At 35.4% G+C, this 23,041-nt stretch overlaps 1 protein-coding gene across 4 annotated transcripts in view; it reads left to right on the top strand.

Annotated features, from left to right (window-relative positions):
• MYO6 (myosin VI) overlaps positions 1-23,041 on the top strand; it is a 136,976-nt gene that overhangs the window by 4,846 nt on the left and 109,089 nt on the right. The window lies entirely within an intron of this gene.

The following is a 23,041-nucleotide window of genomic DNA, read 5'->3' as shown; positions in this document are numbered from 1 at the left end:
CTGATGATTACGCCTGTTTTTATAAAGACTTGCTAATGAGCTACCGTGTGCCTGCGTTGGTACCCTTATATCTTCATTTAACAAACATTTGAGTCTCTACCATGGGCCGGGCATTGTTTGAAGTGCTGTCAGTACAGTGACAAATTAAGACCACGTCCCTCCCTGTACTGAGTGACATTTCACTGCTGTTTTGAATGAAGTTAATTATAGACTCTTTATACTAGTATGTCATCAACAGGGTGACTCTCAAGTGGGGGAAATAGACAGTTGTCAAAGTGGTACAATTTGAGGGCTACTAAAAGACTCATTTGCTCTGAAATGTTCAACTTCTGGCCTTCAGTCCCTTGAGTTACAGCACTGTTACCAGTCTTCCCGTGATAAATAAGAGTACATTGTATCTTTTCTCAGTCTCGGGAAATGGCTGAGAGAAAATAAATTGTATCTAGGACTGGTATGGTGGGTTTCGTAAGAGAGATGGTTGGCCAAGTAGAATTTTAATAGCTGTTGTTTATTGAGCTCTTGCTACGTATCAGGTACTATGTCAAGCAAGTACTTTAACCCATTAGCTCAGTTAATCACTATGTCACTTCAGTGCACTTAGCATTGTCACCCTCATGTTACTGAGGCACAGAAAGGTTAAAATTGCTCAAGCTCACAGATAGTATTTGGTGGAGCTGGAATCTGGAGCCTTTATAGTACTTAGCATGTAGTAGGTCTTCATATGGGAAGAGTGCTGATGCACACACACGCGCGCGCACACACACACACACACGCGCGTGATATTCTACCAGTATGTGGTGGCACATCAAGTAGGTGAAAGGCCTTGGTGAGTGAGTGATGGGTGGGGAAAGAAGGCTTGTTGGGTGAGTGGTGGGAGTTGGGGGGAAAGAGGGGACAGGGAGGGTTAGTGCTTGCCTAGCTGCCTGGCCCTCAGCCTTAAATCCTCTTTAAATACACAAATGCTGCTTATCCAGCAAGCAGTGTAATCCTGGCTTTGCCACTCATTACCTTTGCTCAGATAACTTCGTTTCTGTGGGCTTTGGTTTTCTCATATATAAAATGAAGGCAACAATATTACCTACCTGGTGTAGCTCTTGTGAGGGCTGAATTAGATATTATATGTAAAGCACATATTACACTGGCATTTACTGTGCATTATTATTATTATTATTATTATTATTATTACTGTGGTTCTTTTTTTCTTTTTTGCTATGGTTAATGAGAAATGTGTATCCAAAAGGAAAAAGGCAACATACTGGAGATTTTTAAGTTGGCCAGAATCTTGAAGTTGGCTAGTTTCAAATAATTCTGAAATTTAGGCATCAGAATTACCGGGGAACTAGTAAAAACATATGTCAGGGTGGTGAGAGTGGGGCCTGGGTATTCGCATTTGTCTGGGTTGATTTACTTGCACACCAAAATTTGAGAACCATTGGTTTAAACCTTTTTTCCTTTCTGTGCTTCGGGAGAGCTTCATCAATAACAACAAAAAAATGGTTTGGATTAACCAGGCAGGGTATGGTAGAGGGAAGCTAGTTACATTTAATTTTTAAACAATTATACAAAAGCAATAATATACAAGTAATGCTTATACAGATCGTAAGGCCTTATAAAACTTTTACATTGGATTTCATTAGATAGTGGACTGTATTTGAAATACCAGATTTGGTATTGTTAGCCAAATCAGGTAAGGCCCCAGCAGGAAAAGAGATTTCATCCTTGATGTCGCAAAATGAAGAGAGTATAGAGGTTAGGGAACAAACAAGGGGTGGTGAAGCACCTAGGGAATAGTAACTTTGAGAAGCCCTTAATTCTCCAGAGATTACCAGAGCAGAGAGCTGGCTTTGTGGCGAGGGCCCATGGGAACTGTGGCTTTGAGGGAGGCAGGCAGGGAGGGAAGGGAAGTTCCCTGACTTCTCTCTCCGCTTTAGGTTTCTGCCAGTGACTTCCATTTCTAGAACCCAACTAGGGAGCCTGGGTCATGATCTATGCAGAAGGCTCGTTGTTACCCCGTCACCCCCTGCCCCCCCAATTGCAGGAGCAGAGCAGAGAAGGGATTGGGGATACAGTGAAGCCAGTGAGAATAATTAGGGCATTGATTATAACTTTTGGGAATTTGTCGAATTTCCTTGGTGCATATAAACAAACTTTTAGCATTGTGATATACCTGCAAAATGCTTGAGACTACTTATACATGCTTTTAGAAAAGTTTATTCACTTTCTCATTTAATTGAACAATTATTTTAGGAACTTTTGGTGATTCATATAACCCCATGAGAACCATAATTTAGATTTGTTAACCAGAGCACTTTTATTAATATATTGCTAGTTCTTACGGTTTTCTGAAATTTTCTTTATTAGGTAGTCTTGGTTTGATAGAATAAATGTTTTTCATTAAAAAAATCTTGTAATGACTGCATTTAAAAATTTTTGGCAAGGACAGTCCTTTGCCTTCTGGAATTTATACTCCGTATTCACCTGGACTCTTGATAGCAAAAACACCAGAACACAATTTTAATGTATAACAGTCCATAGAAGTAAGACTATTATGAAATAATTGTTCTTCCTCCCCCAGTCCTTTTAAAGACACATTAAATTTCTGTATAAACCTGTTGAAGTCTCTTTTATTCAGCTGTCTTTAGCTAATGCTAATTTTACCTAGTTAATCTGAATTCTGGTTAAAAGTCTAAATCCATACCCTTTATTTTGGACAGATTCCTGAAGATTACTAAAGATTTACTCCTTAAAGAGATGGTATGGAGGTCCCTAGTATATAAGCAGTACTCCCTCCAAAACAGTTAGATTATGGTCTGTCTTTTTCATTCTTTTCTTGAGGGTTCCAGAGAAAAAGAAGTACAAGATTTTATTCAGATTAAGCAGCAGCTAGACTGGGTCTTATTCAAAGCTTCAGGAAAAGGAAGAACCATATTGTGTGGGGTTGAGGAAATTAATCAAATAACAAACACCTGGCTATGAGACCGGACCATCCAAATAAAGTATACTTGTAGATGTAAATGTTAGAATTGGGTCATTTTTTTTTTTTTTTGAACAAGTATGTTTCTCATCTTGTCTTCAAAGAGTATGGTGGTAAAAACAGGTTTGGAGTAAACTAAGGTTTTTATTTTGGGCAGCAAAATTATACTCAGAGACTGATTTTGTCTTTGCCAGCAATTTATTTAACACAAGTTCACTGCGAATTTCATAAGCCAATAGCATCTCTTTTTTTTTAAAAAAAATTAGTGTACAGTTGACATAATTATATTAGTTTTCTGGTGTGCAAGAAATGATTCGACATTTATATACCTTACGAAGTGATCACCACACTGTCTCGTAACCATCTGTCACTGTACAGTTACAGCAATATTATTGACTATATTCCCTATACTGTATATTATATCCCTGTGACTTATTAGGATTATGTCTCTTAGTTTAAGTCAGTAAAGAAATAATGTGCTACAAAGCAATAACAGATTAATTACACTGTTGTTCCAGGCAAGGGGAGATGAAAGGAATAAAGTCCAAATTTAGATGAAGTGTATGTTTTTATATGAGTAGGCACTCAAGAAAGACTGCTTGGCCAATTGAGAACTGACACCCAGCTGCTCTTGTTGCTAGAGCACGTTGCTAGGGAACCATTCTCAGGTGTTGATGGGCAGGATGATTCTTGCAGGGGCTGCTTCTTGGCTTTTGTCACTGTGTAGGAGGAGTTATTTACCTCACCAAGACTGCAGGAGCTAATGCCCCCGTGGTCTTCAGAGAGCTATTTAGGTCAGCAAAATGTCACCTTGCCCGCACCCAAATTCTCGAATAGTCCTCACACTCTCAGTGTAGTCTAAATGTCCCTTTGCCATAGTTGCTTCTCCACTTGTTCTTATTCATAAGCCCCAGCAGGGGCCCCTCAGTAGCTGACCTATTGAGTGCTTACCAATGACAAGAGAAGATGACATCCTGTCACAGCTTACTTCATTCTTCTATCAAACAGCTTCTATAAACCTTTTTTTTTGCCTTGTCATAAACAAGTGCATTAAAACAACTTTACCTCAATCATAAAAAAATGAATTTGAAATCATCAAACTACTACATAGCTACCAAATAGAACCTATGCTTGGAAATTGTACATTTAGGTATTTTCTCTGTAAGTGGACTTTTTTCTAAGGAGAGATTTCAAACTTTTGTGGTATCTTCTAAAAACATATTGTTCATTTCGATTTGACACTGATAGAATTAGTATCCCGCAGCAGAGCATTGAGGCTGTTGGTTTTTCCATGTTATGCTCTTTGAATTTCCTTGATTTGAGGATTGAGTTGTTCCAGAGAGAACTTTCTCTGGTTCCTTGTTATTTTTTTTTCTAAAATTAGATGAAGCAGCTGTGTTTTGGTTTGTGGGCATGATTTTCTGTCTGCTATCCTTTTGGGATTTGGGGGAAGAACAAAGTGTATGCATATGTATGTGTTTTGAAGAGAAATGCATTAGCTTCTCTGTTTCTCCTATCTGTCACTGTCGACTTGAAAGTGAGAAGAGCAAGATGATTTGTGCATCTATTATGCTTGTGCTTGAGGTCTCAAATAAATCTATGGGTTGGCCATTGAGATGATGGAGACAGTACTTGAGTGGAAAGTATAAAGCTAGTCATCATGTACTCGGGCTAATTGAGGAGATTTATATTAGTTTGAGAAACATTTTCTATCAGGTATGGTAGGGAAGGGAGAAGAGGAAGGGAATGGAATGAATTTGAACACATGACCAGATTAAACTACAGGTGTTTTAGAAATTCTGATTTCTAATACTTATTTCAGTCAGAATTTTATATTTCTTTTTCCCCCCCTCCTTCTTCCACCTGTACCCCCCACCCCCTCTGGTTCAAGCAGTCGTTTCTCAGTCTAGTTGTGTAGGACACAGCTCCCTGGCCCATGCTGGTATTATGAGCCTTGCGCTATCCCCGGCTGAGGCAGTCGGTCACTGGTCGTCAGTCAGCTGCTAGCGGCTCAGGGCAGCTGTCACTGGCTGCCGGCCACTCAGCAGCTCACACCGACCTCCAGCTGCTCACAGCAGCTCAGCTCCAGGGAGAGCCATTGTTCGTAATCTTAGCTGTAGAGGGCGCAGCTCACTGGCCTATGTGGGAATGGAACCAGCGATCTCAGCATTAGAAAAACGGCGCTCCAATCACCTGAGCCACTGGGCCAGCCCAGAATTTTGTATTTCATAGAGACACATTTTACTGATAAATTTGCTTTTTTGAAGGGGGGGGGTGTAACATAAATTAGGAATTTATAAACCAGTTGTTTAATTTGGTGATTTTAATGAGGTACTACCGTGTTTCCCCGAAAATAAGACCTAGCTGGACCATCAGCTCTAATACTTCTTTTGGAGCAAAAATTAATATAATACCTAGTCTTAATATAATATAAGACCAGGTATAATATAATATAAGACCAGGTATAATATAATAAAAGACCAGGTATAATATAATATAATATAATAAATATAATATAAATATAATATAGTACCGGGTATAATATAATATAATATAATACTGGGTCTAATCTAATATAATACTGAATCTTATAATATAAGACTGGGTCTTATATTAAGTTTTGCTCCAAAAGACACGTTAGAGCTGGTGGTCCAGCTAGGTCTTATTTTCGAGGAAACACGGTAGCAAAAATGGGCATAGCCTGATGGAATGTTAGTGTTTCAGAAAATGGGCTATTATTTATTAAAGGGATGCTTCTGGAACTGGTCCAGAATCTCATGGACTTTGGTTCTGTTCTCTAGGATACTACTGTTTGGAGTACAACATTGACAAAGATTAGTATTTGTAGGATATACAGACAGTTGAGTAAGTCAGCACGATTTAACAGTGAAAGGTTTATCTCATGGGTTGGGAGGTGGCAGTATATTATGATGGATTAATTGAGTGATCCCAAGTGACCCTAGAACAGTACAATTCTAATAATTTTTGAAGGCCAGCGATATGCCACCACTTTGTATGTTTTATAGTTCTTTCTTTTTTAATTCTAATGTTGACCCTATGAGGTGGCTCTTCTTCTTATCCCATTTTACAGCTGAGAGAGCTGAGGTCTACCTAAGTAACTTGCTGAGGTGATTCAAGTAGTGAGGGGAGAGCTGAGAGAGGCCTTCAGGTGGTCTGGATCCTGTTTAGAATTCTAAGTTACCTTTTTCTTTTGTGTGTTCTTTTAAAGATTCAAAGCTTTGAAAACTCTTTCATGATTAATCTGTTCTGTCTTTCTGTATCTAATCAAGGATGGTAACATCAGGACACTTCATGCAGTCATTGCCTGCTTAGTCTAAGGCACACGCTTCCTCTGTAATAGCCTCTTTCGTCCTCACTCTCAGGTGCCTGCCCTACACAGTGCTCCAGTTTCCCTGCCAGTGGATGAGAGGGGAGACTTCTGGCCTGCAGGATCTAAGCCATTCCTTATGGTTTTTAAGGCCCTTAACTACCCATTTTAATTGCACACTTCATGAATTTACTTTGAACAAATGTAGTCTTGTAAAGTTTTGTGTAAATTAAATAAATAAAGAATTAAATTTTAATTTTTTAATTATCCTAGAAAAGCTTCATATTGATTTAAAAGATCTCAATAGAGATTTCTTTTGTAAAGGGAAGAATGTTTTTGTAAAACAAAGCATTGTTTTCTAAATTATACTAATGAATATAGATCTTTCACATATTACCTTTGCATAAACATAGGTCTGGCTACATACACATTTCATGTAAATATGCCTAAATTAAGTGTGAGCTCATATTTTGTTTGATATTACTAATAAAAAGGGATTAGATAATAGGGCTTTTTTAATTAAATGAGTGCTGTTTGTTGGATTTGCACTTAAATACACTTTAGTAGGCTTATCTACACTAAGAATAATAGTCTTTTAAGTGCTAGATTGAGGTTCAATATCTAGCACAATAGTGAATTCTTTTTGTCATAAAATTTATTAGGTAAATGCTAGTGTTCTGCTGTTTAAAGGTTAGATGCAATGTTTTACATTACTGTGAAATAAATTCTCTGAAAATAACAAATTTTAGAGAGAGAATTTTATTAAAAAATTATTATGTTTGAAAAGCAGGCAGACTATTGTTTGGAAAACATATATTCAGGTAGCCCTGGGTAAAATACTTGTTTCCTGTACCTAATACCATGTTAATGAGGCTGTGAACCCAGATTCATTGTAACCTGTGTTCTGTCCCTAAACACTCAACAGAGACTACTCTGTAACCGCCTAATTAATAGGTCCGGTGGTCTCATTTAGATCATTATTCTTCTCCAACCCCTTTAGCCACTGACCAACTGATTTTTCTTGAATTCTTTCCTATTAGCTACGGTGGTCATGTACTCTCAAGTCTAGGACTTTTCCTATTTTGTTTTCGTTGCTTAATTTTCTCTGCCCATGTCTTTACTGTTTATGTCTCATAAAATCCTGTGCTTTGCCCTTTGCTCATTCTGTTCTTCTTTTTGATAATTATATCATCCAGATTGTTGCAACTCTGATTTGTATACAGATTTTCTTCCACTTTCTTTCTGTAGCATTTTGACCACCATTCCAAATGATACTCTATAAACATCTTAACATTTCCATATTCCCATCAAATCCACCTCCTTTCAGAAACTTGCATCATCTTGTTTCCCTTATTACACCCCCATTATCCTAGTTGTTTTCTCTCTTCACTTGGCATATTCTGTCAATTGCCAAACCCTGTTCTGCTTCTGGAAGGTTGTCCTTCACTTTCTTGCCCCTCTGACGAAGTATAGGTCATTTCCTTCTCTATACACATCTTCCTATATTTGGTCCTTTTCCTCAATGTACAGTTGGTCTGCTGTGCATCTCCATTAGGGTTATATGTCAAAGTAGAAATCAGATGCTAATATTTTTCTTGCTCAATAGGAATCCATGTTAATATGCCCTTTATTAATACATTTTAGTGTCCAAACTTTTATTATGGGATTTGAAACCTTTTGTGGCCTCATCTCTCGGCCCACTTTTCCATCTCAGCACTTGTCCCACATCTGCTGTTGTACTGTGCTCTAGCCCGATTGACCTATTCCCCAAACGTGTCCCATTCTCCCATCTCCCTAGTCTTGTTCAAACAGACCTTTGTCTGGAATGCATTTTCCTTTAGTCAATCTTACCCATCTTTCAGGACCCTGCTTGAATTAAACCTTTCAAAATAGCTTTCCCAAATTTACTGTTCGGAATAACACCTGTGTTATATTCATTACAGGTTATGTAATATATGTGTATCTTCTTTCTTTCTCCCCGACTTTAACTAGGTTGTGAATGACTAGAGAGTGTGAACCCCTAGCAAACAATTTGGTAAGGTTTTACATAGATCAGCTGATCTCAGGTCTTACGACTCCTTTAAGCTCTGAATTATTGAGGAGTCCATAAAAATTTTGTTTATCTATTTGATTATATTTACCAATATTTGCTATGTTAGAAATTAGAATTTAGAAATTTAAAAATTGTTTAACCCATTTAAAAATAAAAATTATTAATAAATGCATGTTAACATAAATGACATATTTTATGAAAAATAACAATTTTCCAAAACAAAAATTAGTGAAAAGAGTGGCATTGTTTTACGTTTTTGTGAATCTCCTGGCTGTCTAACATAATAGAAGATAGCTGGATTGTCATATCTGGTTATACATTCAATTTGTTGTGTTACGTTGTTTTGTTTTGGTTGAACTGTATAAGAAGAAAATTTGGCCTCACACAGATATATCATTGGGAAAAGAAGTATTAATTTAACTCTTTCAGATAATTGTGTATATTCTTCTTTGATCCTTCAACAAAACTCAGCAAGTGGTAACTTCTTAATGTTCCAGAGTAGAATCTTGAAACCATATCAGTGAACTTTTTGTACTGTTACATTGCAACCCATTGGTTTATTTTGCAGTTTGAATAGATCTTTTACCTATGTATGATTCTATAACATGATATATTGATCATTTGGGACATACTGTTTCACTGAGTTATGCAGATTTTCTAAATTTACGTAATATCAAAATCTTATTTTGATCTCATCAGAGAAGTCTTTTTAAGTATTCAAACAGAATAAGCTATTATGCTCAAAGTGGCAAATAACAAGTTTTCCAAGATTCTACTTTTCACTTGAATTTTATCACGGTCAACAAATACGTGTCAGTTGCTTTCCTTGAAATGACAGACTTAGCCCAAAAAACAAAAAAATAAACAAACGAAACCTGTTTGCCAAAAACCCAAGTTTGAATAACCAAGCTTTTTTAGTCATTCTTTCCAGTAAAAATGGTATTTTGTGGCAAAAAGTTCAGATCCTAAAGATTAGAACTCAAACATTTGCACAATAATTTTCCTTGAGTCAACCATCATACTTGGCACTTTATGCACAATTTCTGTTTTGTCATAGAGAATAGTAAAAAGATGTATATATGAGGATCAAGATCTAATTTATAAATTTTACTGCTTCATCAAAGCTATTCTTAAGTGAAACAGTATTCTTTTTACTGTTGGTGCAGTGACCACTGGTATATGGTTTGGTGCTACTACCTTGATTCTAGCTTAACTGGTAAGAATTTTACCCATCACTGGTTTTGCAATATTAGGGTAAATATAACCACAGTGAAGAAGGCAAGTGTCTTAGTATTATAATGAAAATAGTTTTGACCTTGTTGACTCTCAGAAAGGGTGTCAGTGATTTCAAGGGGTCCATTGAGTGCGCTTGGAGAACTGCTACTGGTCTAAATAATTGTCCACTTGAGTTGTGAATATGTTTAGGTTTCATGTAGACTAGATATGTAGAAGCCTAGAAAGTTAGAGTTGAACATTACCCTAGAGTTAATTTAATTCCAATTCCTTATTAAGAAGTTGAGGAAACTAAGGGTTAGATTGGCTAAGAGATTTGATAAAGGTCATTTGCCTAACTGAAAAGATAATTCATAGGGCTTGATTAATTCAGAGTTCATTTTTTTCCCCATTAATATTGTGCAGTTAAAAAATAGGTAATTCCAGACATATTTTACATAAAGCTATGACTAGAAAATAAGCATTTCTTTTATGCTATAATATGGATACAGTCAAATGGAATTCCTTAGTGGATAGATTTTTGAACTCTGATCGAGAACTCTAGATTCAGCTTTCATCTATTTTTTTCCCCACCTCCTTTTTTTCATCTAGTTGAGTATGAAATTGCTTGCTGTGATCATTTGGAAGGTGAAGTGAGAAATTGAGATAATTCAGCAATTGTTGTGTAATCATTGCTAGGAAAAACCTCAAGATAATACCTTGATAAAAAATAAATATGATCAGTCGATACTTAAGAGCAGCATATTATAGTATATAAAAGTGAAAAATGAACATCTTTTAGAGAATATTTCTTTTAAAAATCATTTTATTATGTAAAGTTTTAAGCGTATTCACAAAAGAACAGAGGAGCATATGTACCCCATGTGCCCGTCACCCATATTGAACAGTTAGCAACTCATGGCTAATCTTACTGTAGTTCTTTTCTTTATAGTTACTTCTCCTCCCTCTGGATTACTTTGAGTAAAATCCCAGATATCATCTAATTTCATCATCTATAAACATTTCAGTTTGTAGAAGAGTTATTTCTTAAAACTTGTAATTAGGCGTATATAATGAAGTCAGGACTTGATATGTAAAATAAACTTGAATTATCCTCTCAGAAGTATTTTTCTAGCTTAACCAACAAAAAACAGAAACAAATGAAAATCTCCTTTTGATCCTGCTGTATTCCTTATTCTTTTCCCTTAGTTCTCTTTCCCTTGCTCTAAACGTCTTAAAATAGAAGGCTCTCTGAGCTGTTTTTCTCCCCCTTCTCTTTACTGTTTTACTCACTGCAGTATCATTTTTGCCTCTACTATCCTGAAACTGTTCAAAGGTTGGGTACCAGTACTCTTCCTATTTTCAAACCCATTGGCTCTCTTTCAGTTGTTAGCAGCCTCTCTGACCCATTTCGTGACGTTGACAGCTCCTTTTTGAGACTTCCTTCTCCTTCGGCTTAGTACTCTCTCGTAAGGTACTTTCTGTCTACTTCCCCGCCCCCTCTCCCTGCCCTCACTAATGTTCCTTATTCTTCCTTTCATATGTCAGGTTTCTGGCCTCAGTCCTATTCTCTTTTACTGCACACTAGTAATTATCTACTCTCTCAGACTTGGTGCCCCCTTTTCAAAACAATTATTTTGTAATACCCTATTTATTATACTGAAATTAAATTAGTAGACACAAAACCTCCACATGTGTACATATGCCAGGGATGCCAAAAAAAATGAAAAATGTGTACAAGTGGACACTTTGGTCAGTGTTGCTCAAGCAGTAGTTCGCCGTAATCAGAAGTGTCTGCACACTGATGGTAACCACTTGGAGAAGCTCTTGTAATTCAAGAGAAGTCAAACATGACTTGTATTCATTTTTTGTTATTGGTATATATTGAATATTACAATTTTAATAGTTTTTTTCCTTTCTTAAAATGTGTACACGTTTTTGGTACCCTCTGTATAGACATATGTCTATACACATATAAAATTAAAAATTAATACAGTAGCCTAATTATAAAAGCAATTTATAATTATAAATTATGTTTATCACAATGATTAAATATATTAATGCTTATATTAGTAATATTAATATATTTATGTCATAAATAGAATATAAATTTGAATTTAAATATACATTTATTTATATCAATTATATTAATATATGTATTTCAGTACGTGAAAGCTTAGGTACTCCAATACTATAAGATAGAATAAAGTAATCAGATGTTAATATACATATGTAGAATAGTCATGAATGCAGCTGCTGTAAATTAGACTACAAACAACTAGGTATGTTATATTGGTGACTCAAATACCATGATCAGCATTGCTCTGTAACGTGATTTTTTTTTTCCAAAATGATGAACACCTTTAGGTAAGATTCCAAATAAAGGACAGTCTTTTTTCCATTTACGTGGTATTGTATTTTTGGATAAGTCAGTGTGTATTAAAACAGTGAAAATATTTTGCATATATATTCACATATATTGGATTAGATTTTGGGCTTACCTACCTTTGCTAAGTTTGCTATTTATGTTGCTTTCTATGTATACTTAATGGCATCAAAATAATTTGAAATAAAGTACTCTTATATTAACCCTTCTCACAGGAGTCATATTAGTGTGGGCTATCCTAGACAGACATTTATTTTGGTTGTAGTAGTTTCATTGACTACTTCAGTTTATTCTTGAATGTTGTATGACTGTCTTCAAGTGAGACACTGAAGCTTTTAAATTCTGAGTATACAATTAGTGAAATAATAAAAACATTTAGACTGACATAAATTAGCAGCTATACTAGTTATAAATAGTATATATTTACTTTTTAAAATAACACATGATTCACAGATTACACATGAACAAATTGCCTCTCTGAACATTTTACTGTCAGCATTTTTAAGTTCATACCTGTAGCAAAATGTATAATTAACTTTTTTACCGGTAGTTTTAGATTATTGACGTGTCCATAGTAGTTTTAGATTATAGACGTGGTCTACTTTGGATCTGAGTTTAAATACAATAATTTTTCTTTATTTTATGAGACAGTTCTGCCCCAGATGTTGCAGTCTATTTTTTGCCTTCAAGGTGATTGTGAATCTGAAAATGAACAAAGGCTAGAAGGAATTATTGCTGTAAAATATATTAATTATTTTGCCATAAAGAGATACTATAGAGAAGTTGCTATAAAGATACATAAAGAGATACCTATTTGAAAACATGGCCAGAAATAATTTTCTCATGTTGTTTATTGTATAGAGTTAAGTATCTGTTGTTCTCTATGTAGTAGTTGAATTTTTGAACTACCCCCATTATACCTTTACTTTTTTCCACTGACTATTATTTATGTATTTGAGAGCTAGATATCATTTAGTTGACTTTTAATTGATTTTTTTGAAGTCAGATTGACAATTTAGCTGAACCTTGATGGATAACAATATAATTAAAGAATCATAGTGTTAACGAGGATAGTGTAGATGTCTTTGCTCAGGAAATATATAGAAATGTAAACTTATAAGATACATATATAAGTTAGCAACACTTTTTCGTACAGAAGTTTTCTTTGTAAAAAGGTTATGCCAAAGGCCCTTTTATTGATCTTTCCTAAAGTGTGTATATAGCTCCAAGAAATTGATTAATGAACAAAAAGAGATGAATGAATGTATGTTTTAACTGGAGATACATTATCTGTACTTGTTCCTCATCAGAGCGGCAGCATTTATATTTGGATACCAGATGCTAAAAGTATTTCTCTGTAAATAAAATTTAAGGGAAAAATTCGGCTAATTAAAGTTACAACCTGAACATTGAAAATTCCCCCAAATTGTATAAGATTATATGAAATCTTTCCCTTATTTCTCCCTGCAGTACAAATGAGAATTTGGGGTGACTTTCCAAATAATTACTGTACCAACATGGAAATGATTTCATTTCTATTTGTTACTATTAGAAGTGGAAGACTAAATTCTAGGATAGTTCTCAAAGTCCTGATGGGCTGGGCCACAGTCTAGACTCCAGACCCATTAAATCCCAGATCATGGATTGGAGGTGAGACCTACATTTCACTATCTTCTCACAGGTCTGCAGGTGATTCCAATGTACAGTTCAGTTGTTTTACCTTTTTTTTTTTTTTATAAAATTTGTGTATACAAACTTTCTGTCAGATACTGAAGAAACTTAACTCTTGGTGACCAAAATATTTTAATGATTTGGTTTTTGTACACTAGTTATTGAAACTTTTAGTATCTTATGGAGGAGTTACGAAACAGAGCACAGTCTATGGTGGAGACATAAGAATCTTTGAAAATTATTAAAATGGTGTACTCCTTACTCGTTGCTAAATTTGGAAGTAGAAGTTAATTCTCTTAAATCTACTTTTTTGTTTCCTGGCAGACCGTATTTAAACCACTCAACACAGGTCATTCACTGTTTTATCTTTATCTTGGACAGCTCCTGAGATGAAGTTTCTTTCTGTAACTCTTTTTTTGTCTCTTGTTCTTCATGAAGATTCTTCATGTCTAACCTAATTGTTCTATTTTTTACATTTTATTTCTGGAGATGTAGGTCAAAATATTTGATTTGATTATTTGATTATTGGTGTATATGTATACACACATGCCCCTACATAAACATATTTTTCATCCTTATCATTCATGTACTCGAAGACTGAAATGATTATTTCTTTTTAATCTAGATAGCTTAAGTTAGGTAAACTTTCTTCAGAATACAGTTAGAAAATTCACCATTTTGGCTTCTATTTTAGGTGTTCATATAAGTAAACATTTTACTTTAGGAATCATTGTTTTACTAATCCTGCTGGTAAAGAGAAGGTAGTGGTGAGTAAATGATTAAAATCAGTTCAGAGACAGTATGGAACACCCAGATTCTGAAAGGGCTGGGAACAGATGGTGTCAAGAGCACATATGGAGAAAGCAGCCCTGAAAAGAGTGGGTCAATGTCGGCTATGGATGAAGTTACAGATGAGTTTTCAGTTCAAGAGGCAGCGTATTGAGGGATTTTATACCTTCTTGCATTATTTTCTTTTCTTCCCTGTCAGGTAAACATTAGGTCACAAGTTTTTACAGGAGAGAGGTAATATTGAGGCCTTTATTGGAGTGCTAACGTTTGGAGACAGTATTATGAACTGTGTTAGTGATCTTGTAATTTTAGTAAATATACTGGCTATTAAGGCAAATTGTTTAACAACCCTGTTCTAAGGTTTGGATGTTAAGTATATTTACTTTTTGGAAAATATTTAAATGGATTCTGTGAGATAGGAAAATGACTATAACTTTGTGTTTTTGATAGTCACTTGAAAACAGACTAAGAATTTGTCATAATTATGACAGAATCTGTAAGATGTGAAATTATATATATATATAGTTGGTGCAAATACTATGCTAGTGAAAGTGGTGAATGGTGAGAATTGTACAGTTTTAGCAACTTGAAATTTCATATTCTGAGAGTGCAGGCTGTTTACATATGAAGGATGTTGTAAACACTTGATTGCATTTGCCCAAATTTTACATTAAAATTATGAATATCCCTTCAATTATAATAGCAGTAAATAGGAGTTGGAATGTTTGGCTTAAATACCAAACTTCACAACTGAGCTATTGTGGAGAAACTAGGGTTCATAATAGGAGCCACATAACTGGAGAAAATTTTAGGGAACTGGAATTGAATACATCGAAAAAAAGAAGACTAATGGGGTAATTCAGACATGTTTTTATATACAGAAGATCGTGATCGAGTGTCAGCCAGCATTTTTTAGTGAAAAGAGGGGAATGGTTGCACTTCCACTGTATTCTGAGGGATTTAGACCAGTTTGTTCATTTATTTACACCCATTTTCCTGCCTACTATGTGGAAGCACTATGCCAAGTGCTAGAGATGCATCTGTGACAAGTACTGACATACCCCACCACGTTCTGGTAGGGAGACAGCTATTAAACAACAGTGTATCATATGGCTGTACTTCAAAGGAAATGTTCTGTGGGTGCTGAGAGCATGTGATAGGGGAACGATGGGAGAAAGAATAGTGTAAGGGGGTGAAACATTAAATTCGTTATAGAATACCTTGTAGACTAATCAGTCTCCTTTTAAACTCCCCCCCAAATTAACCCATTCGTTCCATGTGGAAATTCCACATAACCAAAATGAAGTGAATAAGAATCTGTTTCTGCCACGTAAAGATAATCACTGTTGTTGGCATTTTGGTGGCTATTTCAATTTTTGTGTGTATGTGTATGCCTATGTATTCTTTACAAAAATGAAATTAAAGCAAAACAACTCATCTCCCCTTTTTGGAAAGCCTTAAAAATTAAATGCATTTTTATTTCTATAAGGTGATTGGAAAATTTCATTTCTGTACCTGGCATTTATGATTCTTAGTTTCTCTATTGCTGCTGTATAAAGAAAAATTTTTTTTCTAGATAATGCCATAACACTTTGCTAAAGCCCCACTTAATAGCTGCTTGATGACTTACGTAGATGAATGTCCATTTATAGTCGAAAGCAAGTATGTGTTTATTGAGGTGTTGTATATAATAGTTGATATAAGTGTTTTTTAATTTTTACATAACGAAATGGTTATTAACTCTGTATTTTTCCAAGTATATTATTTAAAAGCATGGTTGTTTAATATTTTTGCACCAGATAGGATTAATGAATTCATATAATTACAGCCCAATTTAAAGAACTGATAGACTTCCCCCCATAAAGTAATAGTTTGAATAAACTTATTTTTGACATGTTCTTTTTATATATTTGTGTGTTTTTCTACTACTAAATTGCTGATATCCTCCTACACTCTTTTGGATCTTTTTTGCCACTTCTAGAGAATGAATGTAATTTAGTGCTTTATGAGTCTTTAAATTTTGAAATATACTGAAGCAACTTAGGTGGTTTTACTTTGTATGTGTCAACTGTCTACCTTTTAAAAAATGGCTTTTTAAGTGATAGTTAGAATGTCATGGTGTATTTCTTAGAGATTTTCTTTAGTGAGCAAGATAAAGGAAACTGAGTTTTCCCCTTAGTTTTTAATCAACCCACTTCCTGACTCTTGTGAGGTGGTTCTTAAAAATTGAGTGGTTTAGATGGGGGATTATTTTATTGTAATGTATGCAAGTTATGCTTTGCTATTATCATTTGTGCATTGTAAAGAAGGTGCTGTTTTTGCAGTACTTAGTTATATGTTGTCCCAACAGACCAAAATGCTCTCTCCAGTACATATGATCCTCCTGTGACTTGGAATTTGTGGTTGCTGGGTTGCCGGTGGTAAGGTTAGAGTCTGCATAATAACAGGGCTGAGCAAATTCTTGTATGGCTATTAGCAGGCGTGGAAGAATGTGTGCAGGTCACCTCTGGGTCGGGAATATGTACAGAAGGTACGGCCGTCTTGGCTTCTGGCATGGGGGTTGGACTGGCCCTTGTCCCTGGATTTTGAATGAGACATGTTGGCAACTGTCCAGATTGGAAATAAACCTTCTCAAGTTCCAGGCCTACCTTGGCTCGTCTGAGGGTAGTGTATGGGGATAGCAGCACCCTGGGTGGACGCCTGGCTTTGCCAAAGATCAGTCTCCTGTCTTGAGAGCTGTGCTGCTTATCTGTTGACAGTCTGGGAGCAGATTGCCAAATATAGGTCAGGAGGTGTATATGACCTGTAAAAGGATCCTCTCCTTTTCCAGTTAGGCTATTGAGGGCTTGTGCTTTAGTCGTTATTTGTTTAGTGTTATTTTGTTATTGATGAACAATTTTTACATCTAGTCAAAGTTCATTAATACATTTGTTTGAGGGAATATGACCTGTATCAGCAATTCATAGTGCTACCGTTATAAATGAATGGACGGTGGCTTTTTAATGGAGTTGATGGATGCTTTCTTGGTAACAGTAATTGGTAGCATTTACAAGGTAGTTTGAATACAAGGTGGTTTGGTACGTAGAGCACATTGGTGTTTTGTTTTGTTTTCCTGGAATGTGTAGCATATCATTGCTCTATTCTACTCATCTTTTCATACTTCTTTCAAAGTGGCTCTCCTTTGTCCTGGTCCTGCCCTGCGCCCTTCTCCCTCAGTTCCCGTGGCTGTGAATACTTTGTGTTAGCATTTTAAATGTTAATATACAACACAGTTTACTTGTCTTTCTCCTTCAAAGGTTTGTAAACACTCTGGTTTTATTCTTGTATGTTCAGAGCTGAGTACTTCGACGTGTTATAATACATGCTCAGTCAATGTCTATTCAGTGAATAATTTCATCACAAATTCACATCACAACTGTGAATGTATTGTCTACTTTTTAAAAAAATTTTCTCCAATTATGAATTGTAGGTCATCCCATCAACATAAAATCTGTTAGAGGTGTCGAGATTGGGATAGTCAAGGGCTTAAGGAGCCTGAGCACCAAGAATATTGCTAAAAAAAAAAAAAAGAAAAAAAAAGAAAAACTTCCCCTAAACTAGTAGAAATGGTAAAAAAAAAAAAAGGTGTTTTAGGGAAGATGAAACTGTAACTGAAAGTATGTCTCTTAAGGACCCTTTCTTTAATAATTTGGGAGGACGTGGTACAGGATGAATAGCTGAGACGAGATCATTTCTATATGTGAGGAAAGTTTAGCCTTGGATTCCTGTGTAACTGTTAGGGTTGGAGCAATCATTTTGAAAAATTACGAAGCTAAAATTTGTGCACAATCCCATTTTTCCCCCTCCATCTTGAGGTTTTGTGATCATTAACATTTTTGGATAATGGCAAAAATCGTTGTTAAAGTAGAACACTTTAAATATATATGTTGAAATTCTACTTAAGCATATTACAAATTTTTTGTTTTTTACAGAGACAAGGTAAGGTATGTGCTGGATTTGAAATTCTGTAGAGATGAACTAATAATGGTACACATCTGCTTCCTTGGAAACTTTCATCTCAGTATCTGACACTACTGTATTGTTTGTACACATTCTAACCTAACTTTCTAACCTAACAGCCTTGTTTAGCTGTTTAGGTTGAAGAGGGCATTTACCATGCATCTGTTCAATCAACAAATATTTAATAATTTCCTACACACACCATACTATATTCAGTGATGGCAGTATATAGACAAGCAGGATATGATTCTTGTCCTTAAACTCTAAGGAAAAATTAAAATTTAACAACAAAGTACAAAACAAAACAGAGAGAAGCTAATGCTATACGAGTTATAAGCAGGTGCAGAGATAGAAGCACCTAATTCTGAGAAGGATTATGGCAGAAGACCTCAGGGAAGAGAGATTGGCTTAATTTTTGAAGCAGTGAGTAGAAATGCAATACTTGAAGAGTAGGGGAGAGGCTTTTCTTGCAGGAGGAGTGCAAATTGTGTGTGTGAAATGGTGACTGTTCAGTGTGCTTGGGACACAGAATGCTAAGTGCAGAAGATACCTTTGGAGAAATTGACCCATTCATTCTAGTGGGAGGGATACTGTCTGCTTCATCTCCAAAATGGAGTTGGCATGATGATCTGTGCTGGGTGATAACTCAGATTTCCAGGTTTTCAAGATTGTGTGTGTTTCCTCTAGTGTCACTTGGAGAAACTGTTTCTGTTCAAGATAAGATAAAGGGATGGGGGGAGTGGGGTGTCACCTAAACCACACAAGGACAGATGAGGAGCTGTGCTGGAGTTCAGAGCAAAACTAATTATTGTGAGTAATCTTATTCCAAGTATTAAAGTGAGGTGAGTCTTATAAAGTTAAGCAGGATAATAGAGATAACTTTGGAATGGGTTTCACAGTTCATTCTTTGGCTTAATGGAATTTTCATAAATACATTTCCTTTGCAGTTTGAATCTGAATTTGTATTGGGTATTTTATGGAAGTTAATGATAGGTTGAAATGCAGCTAATATTCATTAATTACCTTAATTCATATAAGTTTAAAACAGCTTTATATTGTGGATTTATCTTGGTTTCTGTCTCTTCTTTTATCCTCACATTCAAGATGATGGTTGGTATCTTGTTGGCTTCTTCCACAGAATCTGTTTTTTATCTTTATAGCTGGTTAAAAAGTAGAATAAAGATTTAGAATTAGTCATTTAGTATGGTGATTTTTACAAATCTCCTCTAATTTCCCCTTTACCTGCTATTCATTTAGTTTACCATGCTAAATGAATGACTGTTTTCTTAACCAGTTTGTGGCTCTGGTTGTTAAACTTTTCATCCTTGCTCTGATATCCTGTCCCTTGATTCATGTTTACTTTCTCTTCTTTACCTGTTCCGTTTTAAGGCTGTTTTCCATCTGTCCTTGTTTCCTTGCCCCATATTTATTATTTTTGTGCTCACTGTCTCTTAAACTGAAAATAGTTTCTCTGTTTGGCCAAGGATTCTGGCTATCTTCACGAATGTCTCTGAAATCTACTTGTTGCAAATGTAGTTTTTCACAAAAGAACAAGTTGATAGTCTTTGATATCACCAGATAGCTTTTTAGTCTCTTTCCGCAAAGTACCTCTAGTTTTCTCCCAAAGTTTTATTTTTTCTTTCTCTTTTGGAAAAGAGCTTACTGGTATAAGGTCTTGTTTTGATATAGAATGAGAAATATTGTGTGGATTACATGATAGGGTTCACTGAACCGGTAACCCCACTTGTGAAATTAGGACATTGAAATAGCCTTGTTAAATGAGACTTTCAGCATTCCTCCTTTTGTCTCTTCCTGTGTTTTGATGACAGCTTACAGGGTGGAGCTCTTTATTTTAATAATGAAATATTTTACAGAGGGGTTAGTTTCTACTCTAAGATAGCATTTGACATCACATTTGTTATTGTTGTTTTAAACATTCTACTTGCCTCAGTAATACTGTCATATACGTAATTAGACAAGGCCTTGAGCTGTGTCAAGAGGTCCATAAAATCAATTATTTTGACAGTAAAGGACTTTTTATAGTCATTTTTGGTCACTTAGTGTTTGCCAGCATTTTTGAAAGAGTTGGGAATTATCATCTAGATTGAAACACAGTTACTTGAATTTTACTTACATTTATGAATCAACTAAGTCAGGGAGAGGAAAAACGTAGGTTGTGTTTTAGGGCGATGTCATGACGTGATTCCCCGAAAATAAGACCTAACCGGAAAATAAGCCCTAGCATGATTTTTCAGGGTGACGTCCCCTGAACATAAGCCCTAATGCATTTTTCAGAGTAAAAATTAATATAAGACCTGGTCTTACTTTCAGGGAAACACTGCTTATAGGTGAAGGGATAGAGGGAAGAAGTTTAAATATCGTTCTTGTTCATCAGAGTTTGCATTCAGTAAGATCATGGTAGAAAGACCTTTTGTGTGAACAGTGGATTGAGAGATCCTGAATGGGGGTGACTTTATTTGAGGGGCTGGGGATTAAGGAGAGAAGTTTGAATTATGGTTGGGCACAGAGAATGGAGGTGAAGTTGAAAGCCAGAATTAGGTGTGAAATAGTCGGATCAGGCTGGGGAAAACCAACAGACCATGGGACATGGCAGTAAGGATCAGAAGAGAGTGAAAGAGAAGTTTGTACTTTAAGGAGACAAAGAAAAAGGAAGAGGACGGAGCAGAGGAATAAAGTACCAGTCTGCTTGAGATGGAAGACTTGCTGTAGTTTGAAAATTGTTGCTGTAGTTTGATTCGCTCATAGACAAACTGAAAGCCATTTTTGTTTAATTTGTGAATCCTTGGAACTGCTGGAGGAGGCACGAGTATAATTATGTAAGGAGTCACTTTGTAATTCATTATGCATTAGCATTCAGTGCATACGTTTACTTTCCAAATATGGATTTGTCATATGTATAACATTTTTCATTAACTAAATGTAAATTTTCATGTATTCATCTAGTATTTATTCAATGATTATTTTATTGAGTGCCAACAATACACTGGGCTCCTACGTCTCAGAAAAAGGGAGTGAGAAATGTAAAAATCCAGTCTATTTTTTGCTGGGTAAACAAAGGAACGAGTTCAGTATGAGGTGGAAGTTGCGTTGGTTCATATGTGATTTTCCACAAGTTAATATTTTGAAGCACAATATTTTGAAGGGTAGCCACCTTTCTCATGTTAATGTAGAAAGTCATAGCAACATTATAAGAAAAGCTGAAAATTCTGCTAAAGTAACTTCTTTGGGAGAAAGTAATGGTGTAATAATTAAGAACACAAATACTTGATTTGTCAGATTTAGGCATCTTTTTCTTTTTGGTTAATTTTTACTCCCTGTTTTAAGTTCTTCCCTATTATGAGATCATGAAGATAATCTGTGTAATTTTCCAGAAGCTTTATTATTTGCCTTTCACATGTAGATTTACAACCCATCTGTGTATAATTTTTGTGTATGATGTGAGATAGGTCTCAAATTTAATTTTTTTCTGAATGTATAACTAGTTTTCCTAGTAGCATTTATTGAAAATGTAGTTTTTCTCCTGCATTGCTACTTTTGTTGTAAATCAAGTATATTAGCATATGTATTAATCTTTATTCTGTTTCATTGGTTTGTCTATTCATGAGCCATTACCACACTTATTGTAGTTTTATAGTAAATCTCATTTTGCCATTTAGTTTTGAGATTGCCTTAGTTATTCTCGGCCCTAAGAGTTCTGTATGAATTTTAGAATCAGCTTGTCAAGTTCTGAAAAGAAAATCTATTGTAATTTTAATTGAAATTGCATTGAACCTAGAGATCACTTTGGGGAGAATTGTTTTCTCATCTAGGATCGCAGTGTATTGCTTAGTTTACTTAGGTCTTTGTTAATTTCTCTTAATGATTTATAATTTCATAGTTTTCTCTCTAGTCTTACATTACATATTTTTTCTTTTTAACTTTTAATTTGCTCTGATTTCAGATTTTCAGAAGAGTTGCAAGAGTACTTTCTAAAAATTACTGTGTACCCTTCACCCAGATTCCTTAAGTGAACACATTACTGCCATTTTCTTTATCCTTCTCCCTCTTTACACACACACACACACACACACACACACACATTCTCTCTCTCTCTCTCTCTCTCTCTCTCTCTCTCTCTCTCTCTCTCTCTCTCTCCCTCCCTCCTTCCCTCCCTCCCTCTCTCCCTCCCCCCTCTGTCTCCCTCTCCCTCTCCCTCTCTCTCTCACTTAGAATTTTTTGAACCTAAGTTGCAGACTTAACACCTCCTTTACAGCTAAACCCTTTCAGTGTGTATTTCCTAATAACAAAATAATTCTCCCACGTGATCACAGGCAACACTTATCATTTAAAATTTGCAGATTTTATTCAGTAATCACAAATTGTCCCAAATAATCATAGCAAAAGTACATCCAGGGTCATGTGTTGCCTTCAGTTGCCATGCTGCTTTGTCTCCTATCACCTAGAACAGTTCCTTATCTTCCTTTGTGTTTCATGACCTTCACATTTTCGAATAATTTAAGCTAGTTATGTTGTATAAAGCCTCTCTATTTGGGTTTGTTTGATATTTCTTCATGGTGAGATTTAGATTATACATTTTGGCAGGAATACCACAGATATAGTATGATGTAC

The sequence above is a fragment of the Rhinolophus hipposideros genome (assembly GCF_964194185.1).
Source record: "Rhinolophus hipposideros genome assembly, chromosome: 3".
Taxonomy (NCBI): Eukaryota; Metazoa; Chordata; class Mammalia; order Chiroptera; family Rhinolophidae; genus Rhinolophus; species Rhinolophus hipposideros.
Note: the sequence above shows the minus strand (reverse complement) of the source record. Positions and strands in the feature narration are given on the sequence as shown.